The sequence below is a fragment of the Grampus griseus genome (genome assembly GCF_964374135.1).
Source record: "Grampus griseus genome assembly, chromosome: 17".
NCBI lineage: Eukaryota > Metazoa > Chordata > Mammalia > Artiodactyla > Delphinidae > Grampus > Grampus griseus.
The window spans coordinates 43208506-43231354 of NC_139011.1; positions in this window are offsets into that span (position 1 = coordinate 43208506).

Consider the following 22849-nt stretch of genomic DNA (forward strand, 5'->3'; position numbering starts at 1 on the left):
GCAGTATTTTTTTAAGTTAGTAAATTGTTTCCAAAATCATGCTTTTCTATGTGTACACTGGAAAGGATATTCTCTGTACATTGAACTAACATTGAGCTCAACCTATGTTCCAGGCATTATGATAGATGCTGGGAGTACAAGTAGAGAACACAATCTGTACACTTTGTGGTGAAATCAAATAAAACGAGTGAAATAATGAAGACTATGAAGTAAGAAGTATACTAAGGAACAGGTTTTCATAGAGTGCACAAAGGGTGAGGCATGAGAGGTGGCTTCCTAGAGAAGACTTTTTAAAAATGGAGAAAGAACACTGGATAAATTATCTGATAAAATTTCTGAATTAAGTCAGAAAGAGAAAAACAGATATCATATATTAACGCATACTGTGGGATCTAAAAAAATGGTACAGATGAACCAGTTTGCAAGGCAGAAATAGAGACATAGATGTAGAGAACAAACGTATGGACACCAGATGGGGAAAGCGGGGGTGGGGGGAATGGTGGTGATGGGTGGGATGCATTGGAAGATTGGGATTGACATATATATACTAATATGCATAAAATAGATAACTAATAAGAACCTGCTGCATAAAAAGTAAATAAATAAAATTCAAAAAAGAAGAAAAATATAGAAGCAAAATAAATAAATAATTTTAAAAATTACAAAAAGAAGAAGAAGAAAGAACATGGATAAATTATCTGATAAAATTACAAGCCAGAATAACAGAATAAGACTTTACAACACGTCCCCAGGACTAAATAACAAACTACCAGTCTACGGAGGACCACTAAGAAAACAAATTTCACAGTGGCTCTCTGTGGCAGATTGGGAATTATTGGGAAATGGAATTCCTGTTATGGACAAGAGAATTTTCCCATTGTGAAGGATAAAAACAACAGAACTTTTCCATAGGGTAGTCTCAGCTGAGAAGAATGTCCATGAACTCATATGAAACATCTCCAAGGATACATGAAAAATAGTGAGGTTTTAGAGGGAATAGAAATTAGCAAGATTGTTAAAACCATTGATTACTGAAAATGTGAGTTCATTCATACTAATAAGCCGTTATGGCCTGAAGGAAGACATAATCTAAAGATTACACACAAAGTGAGAACAAGAGGTAGTGGGGGTTGACAGTTAATTAGAGACAAAATTATAGTTGACTGTATGTGCCATACTGAAAATTCTTAATTTTGTTTATCATTTTGAATAATTTTGCCTGAACAAATTTAAATTTTTAAAAGATAATCATGACAGCAGTGTAGAGAATGAATGGAGAGGAGAAGAGAAGTCAAATTTGAGGGTTAAATTCTGAAGAGACAGAAGACTAGAAGAAAGAGCATGTGGGAGAGATGACAAACCTCAAAATAGGGCAGTAGCTGTGGAAATAAAAAGAAAGAATAAAATAAGAACTGTTTAGGAGTATGAAATAAAAGGACATGGATTGGTTGAATGTGCTTAGCAGAAGAGATAGGGGATAAAATATAAAAAGAAATGTACATGGTTTCCAGGTTCTAACTTGGGAATTTGTTGGGTGGCAATACCAGTTACTAAAACAATGATTACAGAGAAAGGAAAACATTTGGATGAAGGGGATGAGATTGGTCAGGACGTGTTGAGTTTTAGAGATACATGGGTTTATAAATATTGGTCTGGATTTCAGGCTGTAAGTTGGAATTGAAAATATAAAATTGTTTTTCCTGTCTTCTTGTGTTTTGCATAGAAATATTCTAATTAAGCTGCAATGTTATTAATTATGCCATATTTAGATCCCTGGCCAAATAGCTTAATATTTATGAGAGAATGTTCATGGGAAGACAAATCATGGAAGACTCTATTTGGATTAGTTATTTTTCTTGATCCTTGTGACTTTAAGTATGTGAAAGATTTAGAAACACATAGTTTAAAGGGAAATTACTTCTAATGTGGTTGTTTGAACCAAAGATATTTGTGTCTTATCTTACTTGACATAACATTACCGCAAGCCAAGACACATTTATTCCAAGAATTCTAGAATTGTTATGCCTGGTACAGTCTGTTACAAAACTTCTCTGGAATTAGACTTTAAGAAGTTAACCATACTTGGCTTTAAAATGAAATGTTAATCAGGAAACTATGATGATTAAGGGCAAGATCTTTGTATCCCAGATCTCGTTCTTAGCTGCCATATAACTTTTGTAAATTTACTGGCACTTCTGGACCGTAATCTCATTATGTGCAAAATTAAGGTGGTAATAGTATCTAACTCACGATGGTGTATAAGAGATGAATTATGAAACAGGCTAAGCACAATATCTCACATATTATTAGGCATCAAAAATGTTATCTATCCTTAATATATAACTTCATTAATAGAGTAAAAATAATAAAAAATACTGTAAGAGTAAAGGTTAAAATGGAAACATGCAAAGAACAATTGAAATATGGTTGCCAATGGAGAGTAAACATCTTGAAGTCAGGAACTGTGACTTATTCTTTTTGTTTGTGTATTATCTGAGCACATAGTAACTATTCTAAGAAAAGGTAAAAATTATGGCTAAAATATGAGTAAATTCTTAAATAATACAAAGTACACAACATTATGTTTCACATTAATAAAACATCACAAAATTCAAGAAGAAATGAAGACAAGTATAAGAAAATAAAGATAAGTAAGCTTAAGAAAAATTGTGATGCTAAAGCTAATAGACTAAGAAAATAAAATTTAAAATATGAGTTAAAAATAAATGAAAGAAGTATTTCAATAAATCATACAAATTTTAAAAATACAAGTAAAGGGCTTTCCTGGTGGTGCAGTGGTTAAGAATCTGCCTGCCAACGCAGGGAACATACGTTTGAGCCCTGGTCTTGGAATATCCCACATGCCACAGAGCAGCTAAGCCCGTGTGCCACAACTGCTGAGCCTGCACTCTAGAGCCCTTGAGCCACAACTACTGAACCTGTGTGCAACAACTACTGAAACATGCATGCCTAGAGCCCGTGCTCTGCAACAAGAGAAGCCACTGCAATGGGAAGTCTGCTCACTGCAAACAAGAGTAGCCCCTGCTTGCTGCAACTAGAGGAAGCCCGTGGGCAGCAATGAAGACCCAATGCAGCCAAAAATAAATATTTTTTTAAAAAATTAGTTGTTATAAAAAAAAGTAAAATAAAAATATTAATTCTCCAGATTTTCAACAAAATCTAACAAATGTTCATAATAAAAACTTTCAATAAATGAAGAATAAAAATGAGATTCCTCAATCCAGTAAAGGACATCTACTCAAAACCCATAGCTAGTTTTCTGTTTAATCATAAAAGACTGAATGTTGTCTCTCAAAGATAAGGAATAAGATCATCCACTTTTACCACTTCTATTTAACATAGAAAAAGAAATGAAAGGCCCCAAGATTGGAAAAGAAGGAGGAAATTACTTCTATTTGCAGAATAGACATGATTTTATAGAGAGAAAATCCTGAGGAATTCACACACACATGCCTGCTCACACGCATGCAAACAGCCCCAAACTATTAAAGCTAATAAAATAGTTCAGCAAGGTTAAAGGTACATAACCAATATATAAAAATTAATTCAATTTCTATATACTGGCACTGGACAATCTCAAAATAAAATTTTAAAAATAATTAATTTATGATTGCATGAAAAAGAATATATTTAACAAACAAGTACAAAACTTGTACAATCTCAATACAGTAAAAAGACCACCCATATGTGGGAGATAATATTTGCAAGTCATGTATCTGACACAAGTATCAAAACTGTGTAAAGAACTCTTGCGATTCAATAATAAAAAGACAAATAACCCAATTAAAAATAGGCAAGAGGAGCTTCAAGATGGCAGAAGAATAAGATGCTGAGATCACCTTCCTCCCCACAAATACAACAGAAATACATCTACATGTGGAACAACTCTTACAGAACACCTACTGAACGTTGGCAGAAGACCTCAGACCTCCCAAAAGGCAAGAAACTCCCCACGTACCTGGGTAGGGCAAAAGAAAAAAGAAAAAACAGAGACAAAGAATAAGGATGGGACCTGCGCCAGTGGAAGGGAGCTGTGAGGGAGTAGGAGTTTTCACACACTTGGGCGCCCCTTTGCGGGCAGAGACTGCTGGTGGCGGAGGCGGGGAGCTTCAGAGCTGCAGAGGGGAGCGCAGCAGCAGGGGTGTGGAGGGCAAAGCAGAGAGATTCCCGCATAGAGGATTGGTGCCAAGCAGCATTCACCAGCCCGAGAGGCTTGTTTGCTCACCCGCCAGAATGGGTGGGGGCTGAGAGCTGAGGCTCAGGCTTCGAAGGTCAGATCCCAGGGAGAGGACTGGGGCTGGCTGTGTGAACACAGCCTGAAGGGGTCTAGTGCGCCACGGCTAGCGGATTCCAGGATAAAGTCTGGAAGTGTCAAAGAGACAAGAGACTTTCTCTTGCCTCTTTGTTTCCTGGTGTGAGAGGAAAGGTGATTAAGAGCGCTGCATAAAGGAGCTTCGGAGACAGGTGTGACCTGCGGCTATCAGCTTGGACCCCAGAGACGGGCATGAGATGCTAAGGCTGCTGCTGCAGCCACCAAGAAGCCTGTGTGCAAGCACAGGTCACTATCCACACCGCCCCTCCCAGGAACCTGTGTAACCCACCACTGCCAGGTTCCTGTGATCCAGGGACAACTTCCTTGGGACAACACACGGCACACCTCAGGCTGGTGCAACGTCACACTGCCCTCTGCTGCCACAGGCTCGCCCCGGATCCGTAACCCTCCCTCTCCCCGGCCTGAGTGAGCCAGAGCCCCCGAATCAGCTGTTCCTTTAACCCCGTCCTCTCTGAGCGAAGAACAGAAGCGCTCAGGTGACATAAAGGCAGAGCCAGGTCCAAATCCAAAGCTGAACCCAGGGAGCTGTGCGAACAAAGAAGAGAAAGGGAAATTTCTTCCAGTAGCCTCAGGAGCAGTGGATTAAATCTCCACAATCAATTTCATGTACCCTGCATCTGTGGAATACCTGAATAGACAATGAATCATCTTAAATTGAGGATGTGGACTTTGGGAGCAAAGATACGTATATTTTTTCCCATTTCTCTTTTTGTGAGTGTGTATGTGTATGCTTCTGTGTGTGATTTTGTCTCTATAGCTTTGTTTTACAATTTGTCCTAGGGTTTTGTCTCTCATTTTTTTTTTTTAATTACTTAAATTTTTTTTTCTTAATAATTATTTTTTATTTCAATAAATTTATTTTATTTTACTTTATTTTATATTATTTTATTTTATCTTCTTCTTTGTTTCTTTCCTTTATATTCTCCCTTTTATTCTGAGCCATGTGGAGGACAGGCTCTTGGTGCTCCAGCCAGGCATCAGGGCTATGCCACTGAGATGTGAGAGCCAAGTTCAAGACATTGGTCCACAAGAGACCTCCCAGCTCCACATAATATCAAACGGTGAAAATCTCCCAGAGAGCTCCATCTCAATGCCAAGACCCAGCTCCACTCAATGACCAGAAAGCTACAGTGAAGGACACCCTATGCCAAACAACTAGCAAGACAGGAGCACAACCCCACCCATTAACAGAGAGGCTGCCTAAATCATAATAAGGCCACAGACACCCCAAAACACACCACCAGACGGGGACCTGCCCACCAGAAAGACAAGATCCAGCCTCATCGACCACAACATATGCACTAGTCCCCTCCACCAGGAAGTGTACACAACCCACTGAACCAACCTTAGCCACTGGGGACAGACAACAAAGACAATGGGAAGTACAATCCTGCAGCCTGCGAAAAGAAGACCCCAAACATAGTAAGTTAAGCAAAATGAGAAGACAGAGAAACACACAACAGATGAAGGAGCAAGGCAAAACCCCACCACACCTAATAAATGAAGAGGAAATAGGCAGTCTACCTGAAAAGGAATTCAGAATAATGATAGTAAAGATGATGCAAAATGTTGGAAATAGAATGGAGAAAATACAAGAAACATTTAACAAGGACCTAGAAAAACTAAAGAGCAAACAAACAGAGATGAAAAACACAATAAATGAAATTGAAAATTCTCTAGAAGGGATCAATAGCAGAATAACTGAGGCAGAAGAACGGACAAGTGACCTGGAAGATAAAATAGTGGAAATAACTACTGCAGAGCAGAATAAAGAAAAAAGAATGAAAAGAACTGAGGACAGTCTCAGAGACCTCTGGGACAATATTAAACACACCAACATTCGAATTATAGGGGTCCCAGTAGAAGAAGAGAAAAAGAAAAGGACAGAGAAAATATTTGAAGAGTTTATAGTTGAATACTTCCCTAATATGGGAAAGGAAATAGTTAATCAAGTCCAGGAAGCACAGAGAGTCCCATACAGGATAAATTCAAGGAGGAACATGCCAAGACACATATTAATCAAACTATCAAAAATTAAATACAAAGAATAAATATTAAAAGCAGCAAGGAAAAAACAAGTAACACATAAGGGAATCCCCACAAGGATAACAGCTGATCTTTCAGCAGAAACTCTGCAGGCCAGAAGGGACCAGCAGGACATATTTAAAGTGATGAAGGAGAAAAACCTACAACCAAGATTACTCTACCCAGCAAGAATCTCATTCAGAATTGACGGAGAAATTAAAAGCTTTACAGACAAGCAAAAGCTAACAGAATTCAGCACCACCAAACCAGATTTACAACAAATGCTAAAGGATCTTCTCTATGCAGGAAACACAAGAGAAGGAAAAGACCTACAATAATAAACCCAAAACAATTAAGATAATGGTAAAAGGAACATACATATTGATAATTACCTTAAATGTAAATGGATTAAATGCTCCAACCAAAAGACGTAGGCTGGCTGAATGGATACAAAAACAAGATCCGTATATATGCTGTCTACAAGCAACCCACTTCAGATCTGGGGACACACACACACGCACTCTCAAACTCATTCTATGAGGCTACCTTCACTCTGATACCAAAACCAGAGAAAGATTTCACAAAGAAAGAAAACTACAGTCCAATATCACTGATGAACGTAGATGTAGAAATCCTCAACATAATGCTAGCAAACAGAATCCAACAGCACATTAAAAGGATCATACACCATGAACAAGTGGGGTTTATTCCAGGAATGCAAGGATTCTTCAATATACGCAAATCAATCATGGTGATATACCATATTAAAAAATTGAAGGAGAAAAACCATATGGTCATCTCAATAGATGCAGAGACAACTTTCAACCAAATTCAACACCCATTTATGATAAAAATTCTCCAGACAGTAGACATAGAGGGAACTTTCCTCAACATAAAATAGTCCATATATGACAAACCCACAGCCAACATCGTCCTCAATGGTAAAAAACTGAAACCATTTCCACTAAGACCAGGAACAAGACAAGGTTGCCCACTCTCACCACTATTATTCAACATATTTGTGGAAGTTTTAGCCACAGTAATCAGAGAAGAAAAGGAAATAAAAGGAATCCAAATTGGAAAAGAAGAAGTAAAGCTGTCACTGTTTGCAGATGATATGATACTATACATAGAGAATCCTAAAGATGCTACCAGAAAACTACTAGAGCTAGTTAATGAATTTGGTAAAGTAGCAGGATAGAAAATTAATGCACAGAAATGTCTTGCATTCTTGTACACTAATGATGAAAACTCTGTAAGTGAAATTAAGGAAGACTCCCATTTACCACTGCAGCAAAAAGAATAAAATATCTAGGAAAAAAGCTACCTAAGGAGACAAAAGACCTGTATACAGAAAACTATAAGAAACTGATGAAAGAAATTAAAGATGATACAAATAGATGGAAGATATAATATGTTCTTGGATTGGAAGAATCAACATTGTGAAAATGACTCTACTACCCAAAGCAATCTACAAATTCAATGCAATCCCTATCAAACTATCACTGGAATTTTTCACAGAACTAGAACAAAAAATTTCACAATTTATATGGAAACACAAAAGACTCCTAATAGCCAAAGCAATCTTGAGAAAGAAATACAGAGCTGGAGGAATCAGGGTCCCTGACGTCAGACTATACTACAAAGCTACAGTAATTAAGACAGTATGGTACTGGCACAAAAACAGAAATATAGATCAATGGAACAGCATAGAAAGCCCAGAGATAAACTCACACACATCTGGTCACCTTATCTTTGATAAAGGAGGCAAGAGTATACAATGGAGAAAAGACAGCCTCTTCAGTAAGTGATGCTTATTGAAGAATAAGCTGGAAAACTGGACAGCTACATGTAAAAGAATGAAATTAGAACACTCCCTAACACTATACACAAAAATAAACTCAAAATAGAGTAAAGACCTAAATGTAAGGCCAGAAACTATCAAACTCTTAGAGGAAAACATAGGAAGAACACTCTATGACATAAATCACAGCGAGATCCTTTTTGACCCACCTCCTAGAGAAATGGAAATGAAAACAAAAATAAACAAATGGACCTATTGGAACTTAAAAGTTTTTTCACAGCAAAGGAAACCATAAATGAGGCAAAAAGATAACACTCAGAATTGGAGAAAATATTTGCAATTGAAGCAACTGACAAAGGATTAATCTCCAAAACATACAAGCAACTCATGCAGCTCAATAGCAAAAAAAAAAAAAACAAACAACCCAATCCAAAAATGGGCAGAAGACCTAAATAGACATTTCTCCAAAGAAGATATACAGATTGCCAACAAACACATGAAAGAATGCTCAACATCATTAATCATTAGAGAAATGCAAATCAAACCTACAATGAGATATCATCTCACACCAGTCAGAATGGCTATCATTAAAAATCTACAAACAATAAATGCTGGAGAGGCTGTGGAGAAAAGGGAACCCTCTTGCACTGTTGGTGCGAATGTAAATTGATACTGCCACTATAGAGAACAGTATGGATGTTCCTTAAAAAACTAAAAATAGAAGTGCCATATGACCCAGCAATCCCACTAGTGGACATATACATGGAGAAAACAATAATTCAAAAAGACTAGTTTATCAAAATATTAATTGCAGCTCTATTTACAAGAGCCAGGACATGGAAGGTATCTAACTGTCCATCGACAGATGAATGGATAAAGAAAATGTGGCACATATATAAAATGGAATATTACTCAGCCTTAAAAGTACTGAAACTTAGTTATTTGTAATGAGGTGGATAGACATAGAGTCTGTCATACAGAGTAAAGTAAGTCAGAAAGAGAAAAAGCAAATACCATATGGTAACATATATTTGGAGTGTTAAAAAAAAATGAAAGAAAATGGTCAGGAGACCCTAGGGGCAAGACAGGAATAAAGATGTAGATCTAGTAGATAATGGACTTGAGGATATGGGGAGGGGGAAGGGTAAGCTGGGACAAAGTGAGAGAGTGGCATGGACATAGATACACTACCAGACGTAAAATAGATAGCTAGTGGGAAGCAACCACATAACACAGGAAGATCAGCTCGGTGCTTTGTGACCACCTAGAGGGGTGGGATAGGGAGGGTGTGAGGGAGGGAGATGCAAGAAGGAAGATATATGGAGACATATGTATATGTATAACTGATTCACTTTGTTATAAAGCAGAAACTGACACACCATTGTAAAGCAATTATACTCTAATAAAGATGTTAAAAATTAATTTAAAAGTGAAAGACAAAACAATACAAAAATAGCAATAATTTAAAAAAAATCAATTCATACAACACTGTGGAAATATTTCTTTCCTGCAACAGTTAAAATAGCAAAAATAAATAATTTTTATAAAGAGAAAAAGAAAAATAGACAAAAGCATGAATAGAGGTTTTTCCAAAGAAGATACACAAATGACCAACAAACACATTAAAAGATGCTCAATATCATTAGTCATTAGGGAAATGCATCTCAAGACCACAATGAATTGCCACTCCACAGTTAATAGAATGGCTGTAATCAAAATAACAAAAAACAGGAAGTGTTAGTGAGGATGTAGAGAAATGGGAATCCTCATGCACTGTTCAGGGGAAGGTAAAATGATGCAGCTGGTTAAGAAAATAGGTTGGCAGTTAATTAATAAGTTAAACATAGAGTTATTTATGGTCCAGGAATTCTACTCCTAGGAATACACTCAAGTAAATTGAAAATATGTGTCCACGAAAACTTGTATATGAATGCTCATAGCAGCATAATACATCATAACCAAAGAGTAGAAAACAACAGAAATGTCCATGAACTGAGAAACAAATAAACAAAATGTACTATATTCATACAGTGAAATATTATTCAGCCATATAAAGGAATGAAATACTGATAATGCAGCAACATGGATGAACTTGGAAAACATTGTGCAAAGTGAAAGAAACCAGATACAGAAGGACACTTATTATATGTTTTATCCATATGAAATGTGTAGAATCAACAAATACATAGAGGTAGAAAGTAGATTAGTAGTTGTAATGGTTAATTGTTATGTGTCAATTTGACTGGGCTAAGGGTTGCCCAGATAGATGGTAATCACTATTTCTGAGCGTGTGTGTGAACATGTTTCTGGAAGAGATTAGCATTTGAATCATTAGTGCAAGTGGGCATCATCCAATCTGCTGAGGGCTTGAATAGAACAAAAAGCTGGAGGAAGGGTAAATTTTCTCTCTGCTTGAGTTGAGACATCCATATTCTTCTACCCTCAGACAACAGCACTCCTGGTTCTTGGATCTTCATATTCAGAGTAGGACTTATACCATCAGCCCTCCAATCCTCAGCCATCAGATTTGAACTGGAATAGCACCACTGGCTTTCGTAGACCTCCACCTTGCAGATGGCAGATTGTGGGACTCCTTGGTTTCCATTATCACTTAAGCCAATCTCTCATAATAAATCTCTTTCTATATATCTATATCTATAGCATCTATATCTATCTATCTATCTATCTATCTATCTATCTATCTATCTATCTATCTATCTATCTATCTATCTATATCCTATTTGTTCTGTTCATCTGGAGCACATGACTAATGCTGTGGTTCACAGGAATTGGTGGGAGAGTGAAATAAGTGAGTGCTAACAGGTACAAGGTTTATATTTGGGGTAATGAAAATGTTCTGGAATTAGATAGTGGGGATGAAAAACCTTGTAAAATCCACTGAATTGTGTACTTAAAATGCAGAATTTTATGGTATATGAGTTTATCTCAATAAATTTTTGAAAAATATGTATTAAGTAAAGATCTTAAAGTAAGAGATGTGGCCAAGATGGTGGAGTAGAAGGACACTGGGCTCACTTCCTTCCATGGGCACACCAAAATTACGACCATTTACAGAGAAACTATTTATGAAAATGACCTGAAGAATAACAGAAAAGATTTTCCACAATTAGAGATATAAAGAAGGAACCACAATGTGATGGGTAGGAGGGCAGAGATGTGGTATAGTCAGGACTTGCATCCCCATGTAGGTGATCCACAAACAGGAGGATAATCATAATTGCAGAAGTTCTTCCCAAGGAGTGATGGGTCCAAGCCTCACATCAGTCTTTCCAGCCCAGGAGTCCTGCACCAAGGAGACAAGCCCCCAAAACATCTGGTCTTGAAGGCCAGCAGAGTTTGCATACAGGAGAGCCACAAGACCATAGGAAACAGACACTCCACTCTTAAATGGTACATGCAAAATCTCACAAGCTCTGAGACCCAGCACAGAGGCAATAATTTGAAAAAAGTCTGCATCAGACACACTCACTGATCTTGAAGAGTCTTCCAGAGAGGTAGAAGGCAACTGGAACTCTGCCTGTGGACATAAATGTTAGTGACAACACTTTGGGGGAGCTCTTTCTACCATAAGGACAATCGTGTTAGCAAGCACTATTTTGGAGTCTTCCCTCTAGTCCTCCCACCCACCAGCAAGTGAGCACTAGTCCTGGGACACAAAGAGCTGATCAGCCAGCTGCACTAGAACCAGGCTCCACCCACCAGTAGGATAGCACCAGTCCCAGGACCTCCAAGGCTCTGCAGCCAGCCATGCCAGGGCCTGACCCAAAGCACCAACAGACCAACAGCAACCACAGGAAGCAGGATCTGGCAGCCAACTTGTCCAGGGGCCAGTCTTGCATACGAGCACTCCCAACCACAGCCCAACCACAACAGAAGGACCCACTCAGCACACACAAGGGACACCCTTGAGCATATGTCTCTGATGACCAGAGGAAAGTGTGCTTCTGGGACTCATAAGGTGTCTCCTACATGAGGCCATTTCTCCAACACTGGGAAACATAACCTACCTACCTAATGCATAGATATAAACACAGATAATTAGGCAAAATGAGAAGACAGAGGAACATATTCCAAACAAAAGAACAAGACAAAACCCCAGAAAAAGAACTAAGAGAAGTGGAAATAACCAATCTACCTGGTGAAGAACTTAAGGTAATGAACATGAAGATGCTTAACAAACTGGGGAGAAGAAAGGATGAACACAGTGAGAAGTTTAACAAAGAGTTAGAAAAAATAAAGAAGAACTAAACACAGCTGAAGAATACAATAACTGAAATAAATACACTATAAGGAATCAAGAGTAGATTAGATGATACAGAGGAAGGGATCAGTGATCTGGAAGATAGAGTAGTGATAATCACCTAAGCTTAACAGAAAAAAAAAACAAAAACAATTTTTTAAAATGAGAATAGTTTAGGAGACCTCTGGGACAACATCAAGTGATGTAATATTCACATTAAAGGGGTCCCAGAAGAAGAGAGAGAGAAAGGGGCAGAAAACTTATTCAAAGAAATAATACCTGAAAACTTCCCTAACCTGTGAAAACCTAGGTCCAAGAAGTACAAAGAGTCCCAAACAAGATGAACCCAAAGAGAAGACACATTAAAATTAAAATGACAAAAATTAAAGGGAGAATCTTAAAAGAAACAAGAGAAAAGGCAAGTAGTTATGTATAAGGGAACACCAGTAAGACCATTAACTGACTTTTCATTAGAAACATTGCAAGCCAGAAGGGAGTGACACAATATATTCCAAGTGATGAAAGAAAAAAATAACTGCAACCACAAATACTCTACTCAGTATCGGTCTTACATTTAGGTCTTTAATCCAGTTTGAGGTTATTTTTGTGGATGGTGTTAGAGAAAGTTCTAATTTCATTCTTTTACATGTAGCTGTCCAGTTTTCCTGGTACCATTTATTGAAGACACTGTCTTTTCTCCATTGTATAGTCTTGCCTCCTTTGTCATAGACTAATTGACCATAGGTATGTGGGTTTATTTCTGGGCTTTCTATCCTGTTCCATTGACGTATATTTCTGTTTTTGTGCCAATACAATACTGTTTTGAAAACAGTAGCTTCGTAATATAGTCTGGCATCAGGGAGCCTGATTCCTCCAGCTCCGATTTTCTTTCTCAAGATTGTTTTGGTTATTTGGGTTCTTTTGTGTCTCCATGCAAATTAAAAAAAAATTTGTTCTAGTTCTGTGAAAAATGCTATTGGTAATTTGTTAGGGATTGCATTGAATCTGTAGATTGCCTTGGGTAGTATAGTCACTTTGACAATATTGATTCTTCCAGTCCAAGAACATGGTATATCTTTCCATCTGTTGTGTCATCTTTGATTTCTTTCATCAGTGTCTTATAGTTTTCAGAGTACAAGTTTTTGCCTCCTTAGGTAGATTTATTCCTAGGTATTTTATTGTTTTTGATGTGATGGTAAATGGGATTGTTTCTTTAAGTTCTCTTTTTGATCTTTTATTGTTAGTGTATAGAAATGCAACAGATTTCTGTGTATTAATTTTGTATCCTGCAAATTTACCAAATTCATTGATAAGATCTAGTAGTTTTCTAGTAGCATCTTTAGGATTTTCTATGTATAGTATCATGTCATCTGCAAACAGTGACAGTTTTACTTCTTTTTTTCTCCCCTAATTTATAGACTTTTATTTCTGTTTCTTCTCTGATTGCTGTGGCCAGGACTTCCAAAACTAAGTTGAATAAAAGTGGTGAGAGTGGACATCCTTGTCTTGTTCCTAATTGCTTTCAGCTTTTATGGTTGAGTATGATGTTGGTTATAGGTTGGTCATACAAGGTCTTTATTATGTTGAGGTATTTCCCTCTATGCCCACTTTCTGGCGAGTTTTCATCATAAATTGGTGTTGAATTTTGTCAAAATATTTTTCTGCATCTGTTGAGATGATCATATGGTTTTTATTCTTCAATTTGTTAATATGGTGTATCACACTGAATGATTTACAGATATTGAAAAATCCTTGCATCCCTAGGATAAATCCCACTAGATCATGGTGTATGATCCTTTGAATGTATAGTTGGATTTGGTTTGCTAGTATTTTGTCAAGGATTTTTGCGTCTATGCTCATCAGTGATATTGGCCTTTAATTTTCTTTTTTGTTGTATCTTTTTCTGCTTTTGGTATCAGGGCGATGGTGGCCTCAGAAAATGAGTTTGGGAGTGTTCCTTCCTCTGAAATTTTTTGGAAGAGTTTCAGAAAGATAGGTGTTGCATATACAATGGAATATTACTTAGCCATGAAAAGGAAAGAAATAATGCCATTTGTAGCAACACAGATGGAACTGGAGATTATCATACTAATTGAAGTAAGTCAGAGAAGGATAAATATCATATGACACCACTTATATGAGGAATCTAAAAAAAAAAAAAAGGACACAAATGATCTTATTTACAAAACAGAAACAGACTCACAGACTTAGAAAACAAACTTATGGTTACCAAAGGAGAAAGGTAAGGAGGGAGGGATAAATTGAGAGTTTGGGATTGACATATACACACTACTATATTTAAAATAGATAACCAGCAAGGACCTACTCTGTAGCACAGGGAACTCTGCTCAATATGCTGTAATAACATAAATGAGAAAAGAAATTTGAAAGAGAATAGATATATGTATATGTATATGTATAACTCAATCACTTTGCTGTACACCTGAAACTAATACAATATTGTAAATCAACTATAGTCCAATAAAAATAAAAATTAAAAAAATGTTCAAAACAGTTTAGAGTTTAAAAACAGTAAGAACATTTTCATATAGTAAATACATTTATTTCCAACCAACAACAAAAAATGCCCTACTAAGCAATGCTATCATTCAGATTTGAAGGTAAGATCAAGAGATTTAGAGACAAGAAAAAGCTAGAAGAGTTCAGTACCACTATGGGCTTTACCCTAAATGTTAAAGGGATTTCTCTAAGTGAAAAATTAAAGACCACAATCAAATACAGAAATTATAAAAGGAAAAAAAAATCTCATTGGTTTAGGCATATGTACAGTAAAGGTAATAGTTCAACCACTTTTAATGACAGTAGAAAGGTTAAAAGACAAAAGTAGTAAAATCATTTATATCCACAGTAAGTAGCTAAGGGATACACAAAACAAAAAGATGTTAATGTGATGTCAAAAACATTAAATGTTACATTGGAGTAAAAGTGCAGGGTCTTTAGAATGCATTCAAACTTAAGAGGTCATCAATTAAAATAATCACATATTTAATATATTTATATACATTTATGTGAGCCACATTGTAATCACAAACCAAAAACCTATGATAGATACACATACACAAAAAAGAGAAAGGAATTCAAACACAACTCCAAATATAGTCATCAAATCACAAGGAAAGAGAGCAAATGAAGAAGGAACAAAAAAGAAGTGTAAAAACAACCCAAAAACAATTAACAAAATGGCAATAAGTGCATACTTATCAATAATTACTTTAAATGTAAAAGAACTAAATGTTCTAACCAAAAGACATAGATTAGCTAAATGGATACAAAAATAAGACATATATATGCTGCCTACAAGAGACACACAGACTGAAAGTGAAGGGATGGAAAAGGTATTCCATGCAAAAGGAAACAAACAAAAAGAACTGGAGTAGCAATACTTACATAAGACAAAACAGACTTTAAAACAAAGATTGTAACAAGACATAAATAAGGATATTACATAATGATAGGAGATTGATCCAGCAAGAAGATATAACAGTTTTACATATGTATTCATCCAAGATAGGAGCACCTAAATATATAAAGTAAATTTAACAAATGTGTAGGGAAAAACTGAAAATAACAGTCATAGTAGCAGATCTTTACATCCCACTTATATCAATGGACAGAATATTCAGACAGAAAGTCAGTAAGGAAACACTGGTCTTGAAGGACACATTAGAACATATAAATTCAATAGAACATTCCATCCAAAATCAGCAGAATACACATGCTTTTCAAGTGCACATGAAACATTCTTCAGGATAGATCACATTCTCGGCCACAAAACAAGTCTCAGTAAGTTTAAGAAGATTGAAATTGTACAAAGCATCTTTTCTTACCACAACACTATGAGACTGTAAATCACCTACAATAAAAACTGCAAAAAAGACAAACATGTGGAGGCTAAAGAACTAACGGGTTACTCACTAAAGAAATCAAAGAGAAAATTAAAAAGAAAAATACTTGCAGACAAATGAAAATGGAAACACAATGATACAAAATCTATAGGATGAAGAAAAAGCAATTTTAATAGGGAAGATAATAGTAATAAAAACCTACCTCAGGAAAGAAGAAAAATCTCAAATGAACAACCTAACTTATACCTAAAGGAAGCAGAAAAAGAAGAACAAACCCAAATTTAGTAGAAGAAAAGAAATTATAAGATCAGAGCAAAAATAAATGAAATAGCAACTAAAAGAAAATGGAAAAAAAATCAATGAAACTAAAAGTTGTTTTTTTGAAAAGTTAAAAAGATGAAAAATCTTTAGTCAGACTCATCAAGAAAAAAGGAGAGAGGGCTAAATAAATAAAATCAGAAATGAAAGAGGAGAAGTTACAGGTAACACCACAAAAATACAAAGAACCATAAGATATTACTATGAACAATAAAATGAACAAAGTAAAAGAAATGGATAAATTTCTAAAAATGTACTGTCTCCCAAGATTTAATCAGCAGGAAGGAGAAACTATAAACAGACAAATTACCAGTAATAAAATTGGATCAGTAATAAAAAAAAAAAAAATCCTTCCCCTAAAAAAGTCCAGGACCAGATGGCTTCAGAAGTGAATTCTACTAAACATTTAAAGAAGAGTTCATACCTATACTTCTCAAACTATTTCAAAAAAAATTGAAGATAAGAGAACTCTTCCAAACTCATTCTATGAGGCCTACATCACCCTGATACCAAAACCAGGCAAAGAAACCACAGAAAATGAAAATTACAGGCCAATCTCACTGGTCAACATAAGTGCAAAAATTTTTAACAGAATATTAGCAAATCAAGTTAAACGATACATTGAAAGGATCATAGGCCATGATTAAGTAGGATTTATCCCAGGGATGCAAGGATAGTTTAATTTTTGCAAATCAATCCATGTGAAACACCATATTAACAAATTGAAGAATAAAAATAACATGATGATATCAATAGATGCAGAAGAAGCTTTTGATAAAGTCAATATCCATTTATGATTAAAAACTCTCAACAAAGTGGGTATAGAGGGAACATACCAAAACATAATAAAAGACATATATGGCAAACCTACAGCCATCATCATACTCAACTATTAAAAGCTGAAAACATTTTCTTTAAGATCAGGAACAAGATAAGGATGCCCACTCTCACTATTTTTATTAAACATAGTATTTGAAGTCTTAGCCATAGTAATCAGACAAGAAAGAGAAATAAAAGGAAACCAAACTGGAAAGAAAGAAGTAAAACTGTCACTGTTTTCAGATGACTTGATACTATTTAAAGAAAATCCTAAAGATGCCATCAAGAACCTCTTAGAACTCATCAAGTAAAGGTTGCAGGATACAAATTAATATCCATAATTCTATACACTAACAACAAACTATCAGAGAAACTAAGAAAACAATCTCATTTACAATCACATCAAAAAGAATAACATGCCTAGGAATAAATCTAACCAAGGGGGTAAAAGAACTGTTCTCAGAAAACTGTAAGACATTGATGACAGAAACTGAAGATGATACACACTAGTGGAAAAATATACTGTGCTCATAGATTAGAAGAATTAATGTTGTTAAAATGACCATACACCCCAAGGCAATCTACAGATTCAATGCAATCCCTATCAAAATACCAATGGCACTTTTCACAGAACTACAACAAATAATCCTACAATTTGTATGGACCTTCAATAGCCAAAGCAATCTAGAGTAAGAAGGACAAAGCTTGAAGTATTATGCTCCCTGATTTCAAACTATACTCTGAAGCTAAAATAATGAAAGCAGTATAGTACTGGCACAAAAACAGACACATAAATCAATGGAACACAATAAAGAGCCCAGAAACAAACCACACACATATGAACGATAAATCTTCAACAAAGGAGGCAAGAATATAAAATGGGAGAAAGACAGTCTTTTCAATAAATGGTGTTGGGAAAACTAGACAGTTACAGGCAAAGGAATCACACTGGACTACTTCCTCACACCATATACAAAAATAAACTCAAAATGGAGTAAAAACTTAAATAAAAGACCTGAAACCATAAATCTCCTAGAAGACGGCAGGAATATGCCCTTTGACATGGGTCTTAGCAATGTTTTTTGGATATTGTCTTTTCAGGCAAGGGAAACAAAAGCAAAAATAAACAAACGGGACTACACCAAACTAAAAAGCTTTTGCACATTCAAGGAAACTATCAATAAGACAAAAAGGTAACCTATTGAAAGGGAGAAAATATTTGCAAATAATCTATGCAACAAGGGGTTAATATCCAAAATATACAAAGAACTCATAAAACTCAACATCAATAAACAAGCAACCTGATTGAAAAGTGGGCAGGAGACCCGAATGGACATTTTTTCCAAAGGAGACATACAGATGGCCAAAAGAAACATTGAAAGATGCTCAATATTACTAACAATCAGGGAAATGCAAATCAAAATCACCATGAGATATTACCTCACACCTCTCAGAATGGCTATTATCAAAAAGACAACAAATAAGTGTTGGTGAGGATATGGAGAACAGGGAATGCTCATACACTGTTGGTGGGAATGTAAATTGGTATGGCCACTATGGAAAACGGTATGGAAGTTCCTTAGAAAATTAAAAATAGTACTACCATATGATCCAGTAATTCCACTTCTGAGTATTTTAAGAAAATAAAAACACTAATTTGAAAAGATATATGCACCCCAATATTTATTGCAGCATTATTCATGATAGCCAAGATATGGAAGCAACCTACATGAGTGGATAAAGAATCTGTGTTCCATATATACAATGGAACATTACCCAACCATAGAAAGAATGAAATCTTTCCATTTGCAAGAAAATAGATGGACATAAAAAGTATTATGCTAAGTGAAATACATCAGACAGAGAAAGACAAATACAGTCTGATTTCTGAAATGAATCTGAAAAGCAAAACAAACAAAACAGAAACAGACTCATAGATACAGTGAATGAACTGGTGGTTGCTAGAGGGGAAAAGTCTAGAAGTCTGAGTGAAATAGGTATTGAATTAATACATAGGTATTGAATCAATACATTGTACACCTGAAACTAAAGTAATATTTTAAGCCAATTATACTTCAATTAAAAAAACAACATTAAAATACAATTTGCCTCCAGTTCTGGATTTTGCATCAAAGTAATTAGGATTCAGGACACCTCACTTGCATGGGCCCATCTCAGGCCTTATAAGGGGATGTCATTCAAGGAGTCATGAGTTTTTGTAAAGTTTACAAAAATAAGATATTTAGCTGCAATTGGTTAAGACCAGTCCCTTTCCACTACAGTTCCCTCTTCAGCTCCTTCTCCTTGTGTTGAGTGGCATTGTCATAGATGTAAGGTTTGGGAGATGAGGTTAAAACAGAGTTTAATTTATAAATATTACTGCTTTATGTGCAGGCTACAACTGGCCTGGGATTTCAGAGAAGAATCTTAATGTCACATAAGTTCTAAGTAAGGTACTTGTTGCTTTCCTGGTGTATGAATGGCTTCCAGGAATACTCCTGTTGTGAATTACCTAATTTACTCTGTGTCATGACCCAGAGCACAGAGCCAGAGACTGATTGCAAAATGGATGAGTCCTATGTAGCAGGCACTGAGAAAGAGAGGGTAATGGAGAAGGAACAAGACAACTGAGCAGAAAGCTCATCTGTGGAAAATCCTTACAAATCTTATAGCTCACATGTAAAAAAAAAAAAAAATTGATAGAGGTTTCCCATAGGATTTACATCATGTTATTATTATGATTTTGACCCTAAAAAAAAATATTCTAAATTATTAGCAATATAAAGACAATAAAAAGAAAATTCAATCAACATTGCTGGAAGAAAAACAGAATTATCTTTCTACTCTCTCTACAGAAAATGATTGCACATTGTCCTATGAAGGAGAACTTTAAAATTTATAATTTGTTGTGATTTATTTTCCTCATGGAAAATAAAAATTAACATTACTTATTAATTTTGTAATCTTTTTAAGGAAATAATCCCCCAATATCGTAGCTTTAGACCCTACAAAACCTGCATCTCCGGCTACTGGCTCTTGGCAAATATTAAGGATTTTACTAGAAGAAGAGAAAAACATGCTCCTTCTAGAAACTACCAAGGATGTTTCAGTTTTTCCTCTCCCTGCCCCTTCCTGTGAGAAAAGTGTCTTTCAGGACAATGACTATCACAGGCTGTGCACACATGGGATGAGTCAGGTCATGGGGGCTGAATGACTGATAACATACACATGCAGCATGTTTACCTCTCAAAACCTGACTTAATTAAGAAAAGAATACCAAACTATCAGCAAACTAGAATATCCCCTTTTTTTCTGAGAGTTGAAGACAAGGTTCCTGTGTCACCTTCACCCAAAACTGGAGGGAAGACAACTGCTTGGGTTATTCTTATTCTTACTTTGCATATATCCTGAACATTTCATCAAGAATTTTGAATTTAGAACCTCTCTCCTAAAGTATATGTTTGGTGTATAAAATAATCTTGTCATCATAAATATTTTCAGCACTATTCAAAATAACCTTTTCAATACATCGGTGTCTTTATTATACTTGTTAAAATCTCTGTGGTTGTCATGTAGTTAATAACCTGAATTAAGAAAGTACAGATGAATGTAGGAGGGAAGCACCCCCAGGTTACCTTGGATATAGATGCCAAAACTGTCAGAGGAAAGGGAAGGGGGATCAACATATGATCCCACATGAACATTTCCATATTATTACAGATGGTTCCCCAAAAAGAGTTTGGCTAGGGAAGTTATATTTACATATGAGAGAACTATTTAAATGATATTTGTAAAGGTAGGAAAAGAGGCATTTTTATATTGTTCAGTGCTTTGGATCTTCATGTTAGTGAGAAATCCTTTAGAATATATGCTTCTCAGAGCATGAACTCAAGGCAGATAACAGTCTGTGAGAAGCAAGTCCAAATGTTGAGAATATAAAACATTGAGGCTTTCAAAGGTACAGCTGGTGGTGTTTCATCCAGGAAGTAAGGACTGGATGACAGATCTTCTAAGGCCAACAGTAGTCAAGGATACCTAATATCAGCTCAAGCTGAGAAACTGCAAAGTCAAGAAAGAATCCTCTGAACTTGTTTCCCTGAGTATTCAAGCTTTACATAAAAGCTTCAACTTTCCTAACTAAAAAGTTAGGGTGGGGTGGAGTAGAGAAGGCAGGGAATGGAGGTAAATGTTGTAATGATATTCCTAAAGAGACGATTCTGTCTCTCCTACTTGCTTGCATTTGTACAAGAGAAGTTCAAAAGGAAGAATGTCAGGAGTTTAGAAGTATAGATGTCTGAGTGACATGTTACACTATTTGCTGGCTTATGGCACAGCATTAAACCTCCAGTATCTACTTCCATGCTTGTGACTTTAGAATGTGAACCTCTTCTGTCTCTACTAGGTGTCATATTCAGAACTGTAATTGAACAGAAAAGGGGAAATTACATATAAAGGTATAGGCAAGGGAACAGCTATTACTCCTAGAGGATGGGGAAACATATCTGCATATGTGTGTGTCAGTTAACAAGAGGACACATGGAGAGAATATTTTCGATACTTCAAGTCTTACTCCTTTGTACTTTCTTTGAATATGAAAAACAAGCACATCTTTTGGCAAATGGATGTCACTCAGTACTTCTTAAACTAAAGCTTTGCAGCAAAATCTAAGGATTTGAGCTATTCTTACACAGACAGGAAAGAAATCTGATGGCTTTATCCTGTGAAACTAAGCCTTTAAAAGTCAGTAATGTTCTTGTTTTCACGTTGTATGAAAAATAAACTACTCTTCCTATTGTAAAATATGCAAAGTCCCCTCCTTTTTTGTTACATTAAATACAATGATGTCATTTTACTTCAGAAACAGCTATCGCAAAGGTGGTCAAAATGTATAAACTTCCAGTTATGAGATAAATAAGTACTAGGGATGTAACGTACAATATGATGACTGTAGTTAACACCACCATATGGTATATTTGAAAGCTGTTAAAAGAGTAATTTGTAAGAGTTCTCATTGCAAGAAAAAAACATTTTTGTGTATCTATATGAGATGATGGATGCTAACTAAACATTGTGGTAATCATTTCACAATATGTGTAAGTCAAATATTAAGCAGTACACCTTAAACATATACAGTGTTATATGTCAATCATATCAGTAACATTGAAAAAAATGGCTATTGTATGCCATGAGACTCTTAGGAAAGACAGAGGTAGAGTTGGAGAAAGTAGGTTCTGTAATACCCTTTGTTAGCTCTCTCTTTTGAATAATCACTGTGACCTCATTTCCCCAATTTAGAAAAGATTGAGCTGTACTTTGACTTGCTCCTATTTTTAATCTACACATCCCATCATTTAAAACATGTTTTCGTCAAATCAAGCAAAGATGTCTGGGGTGATTAGCCT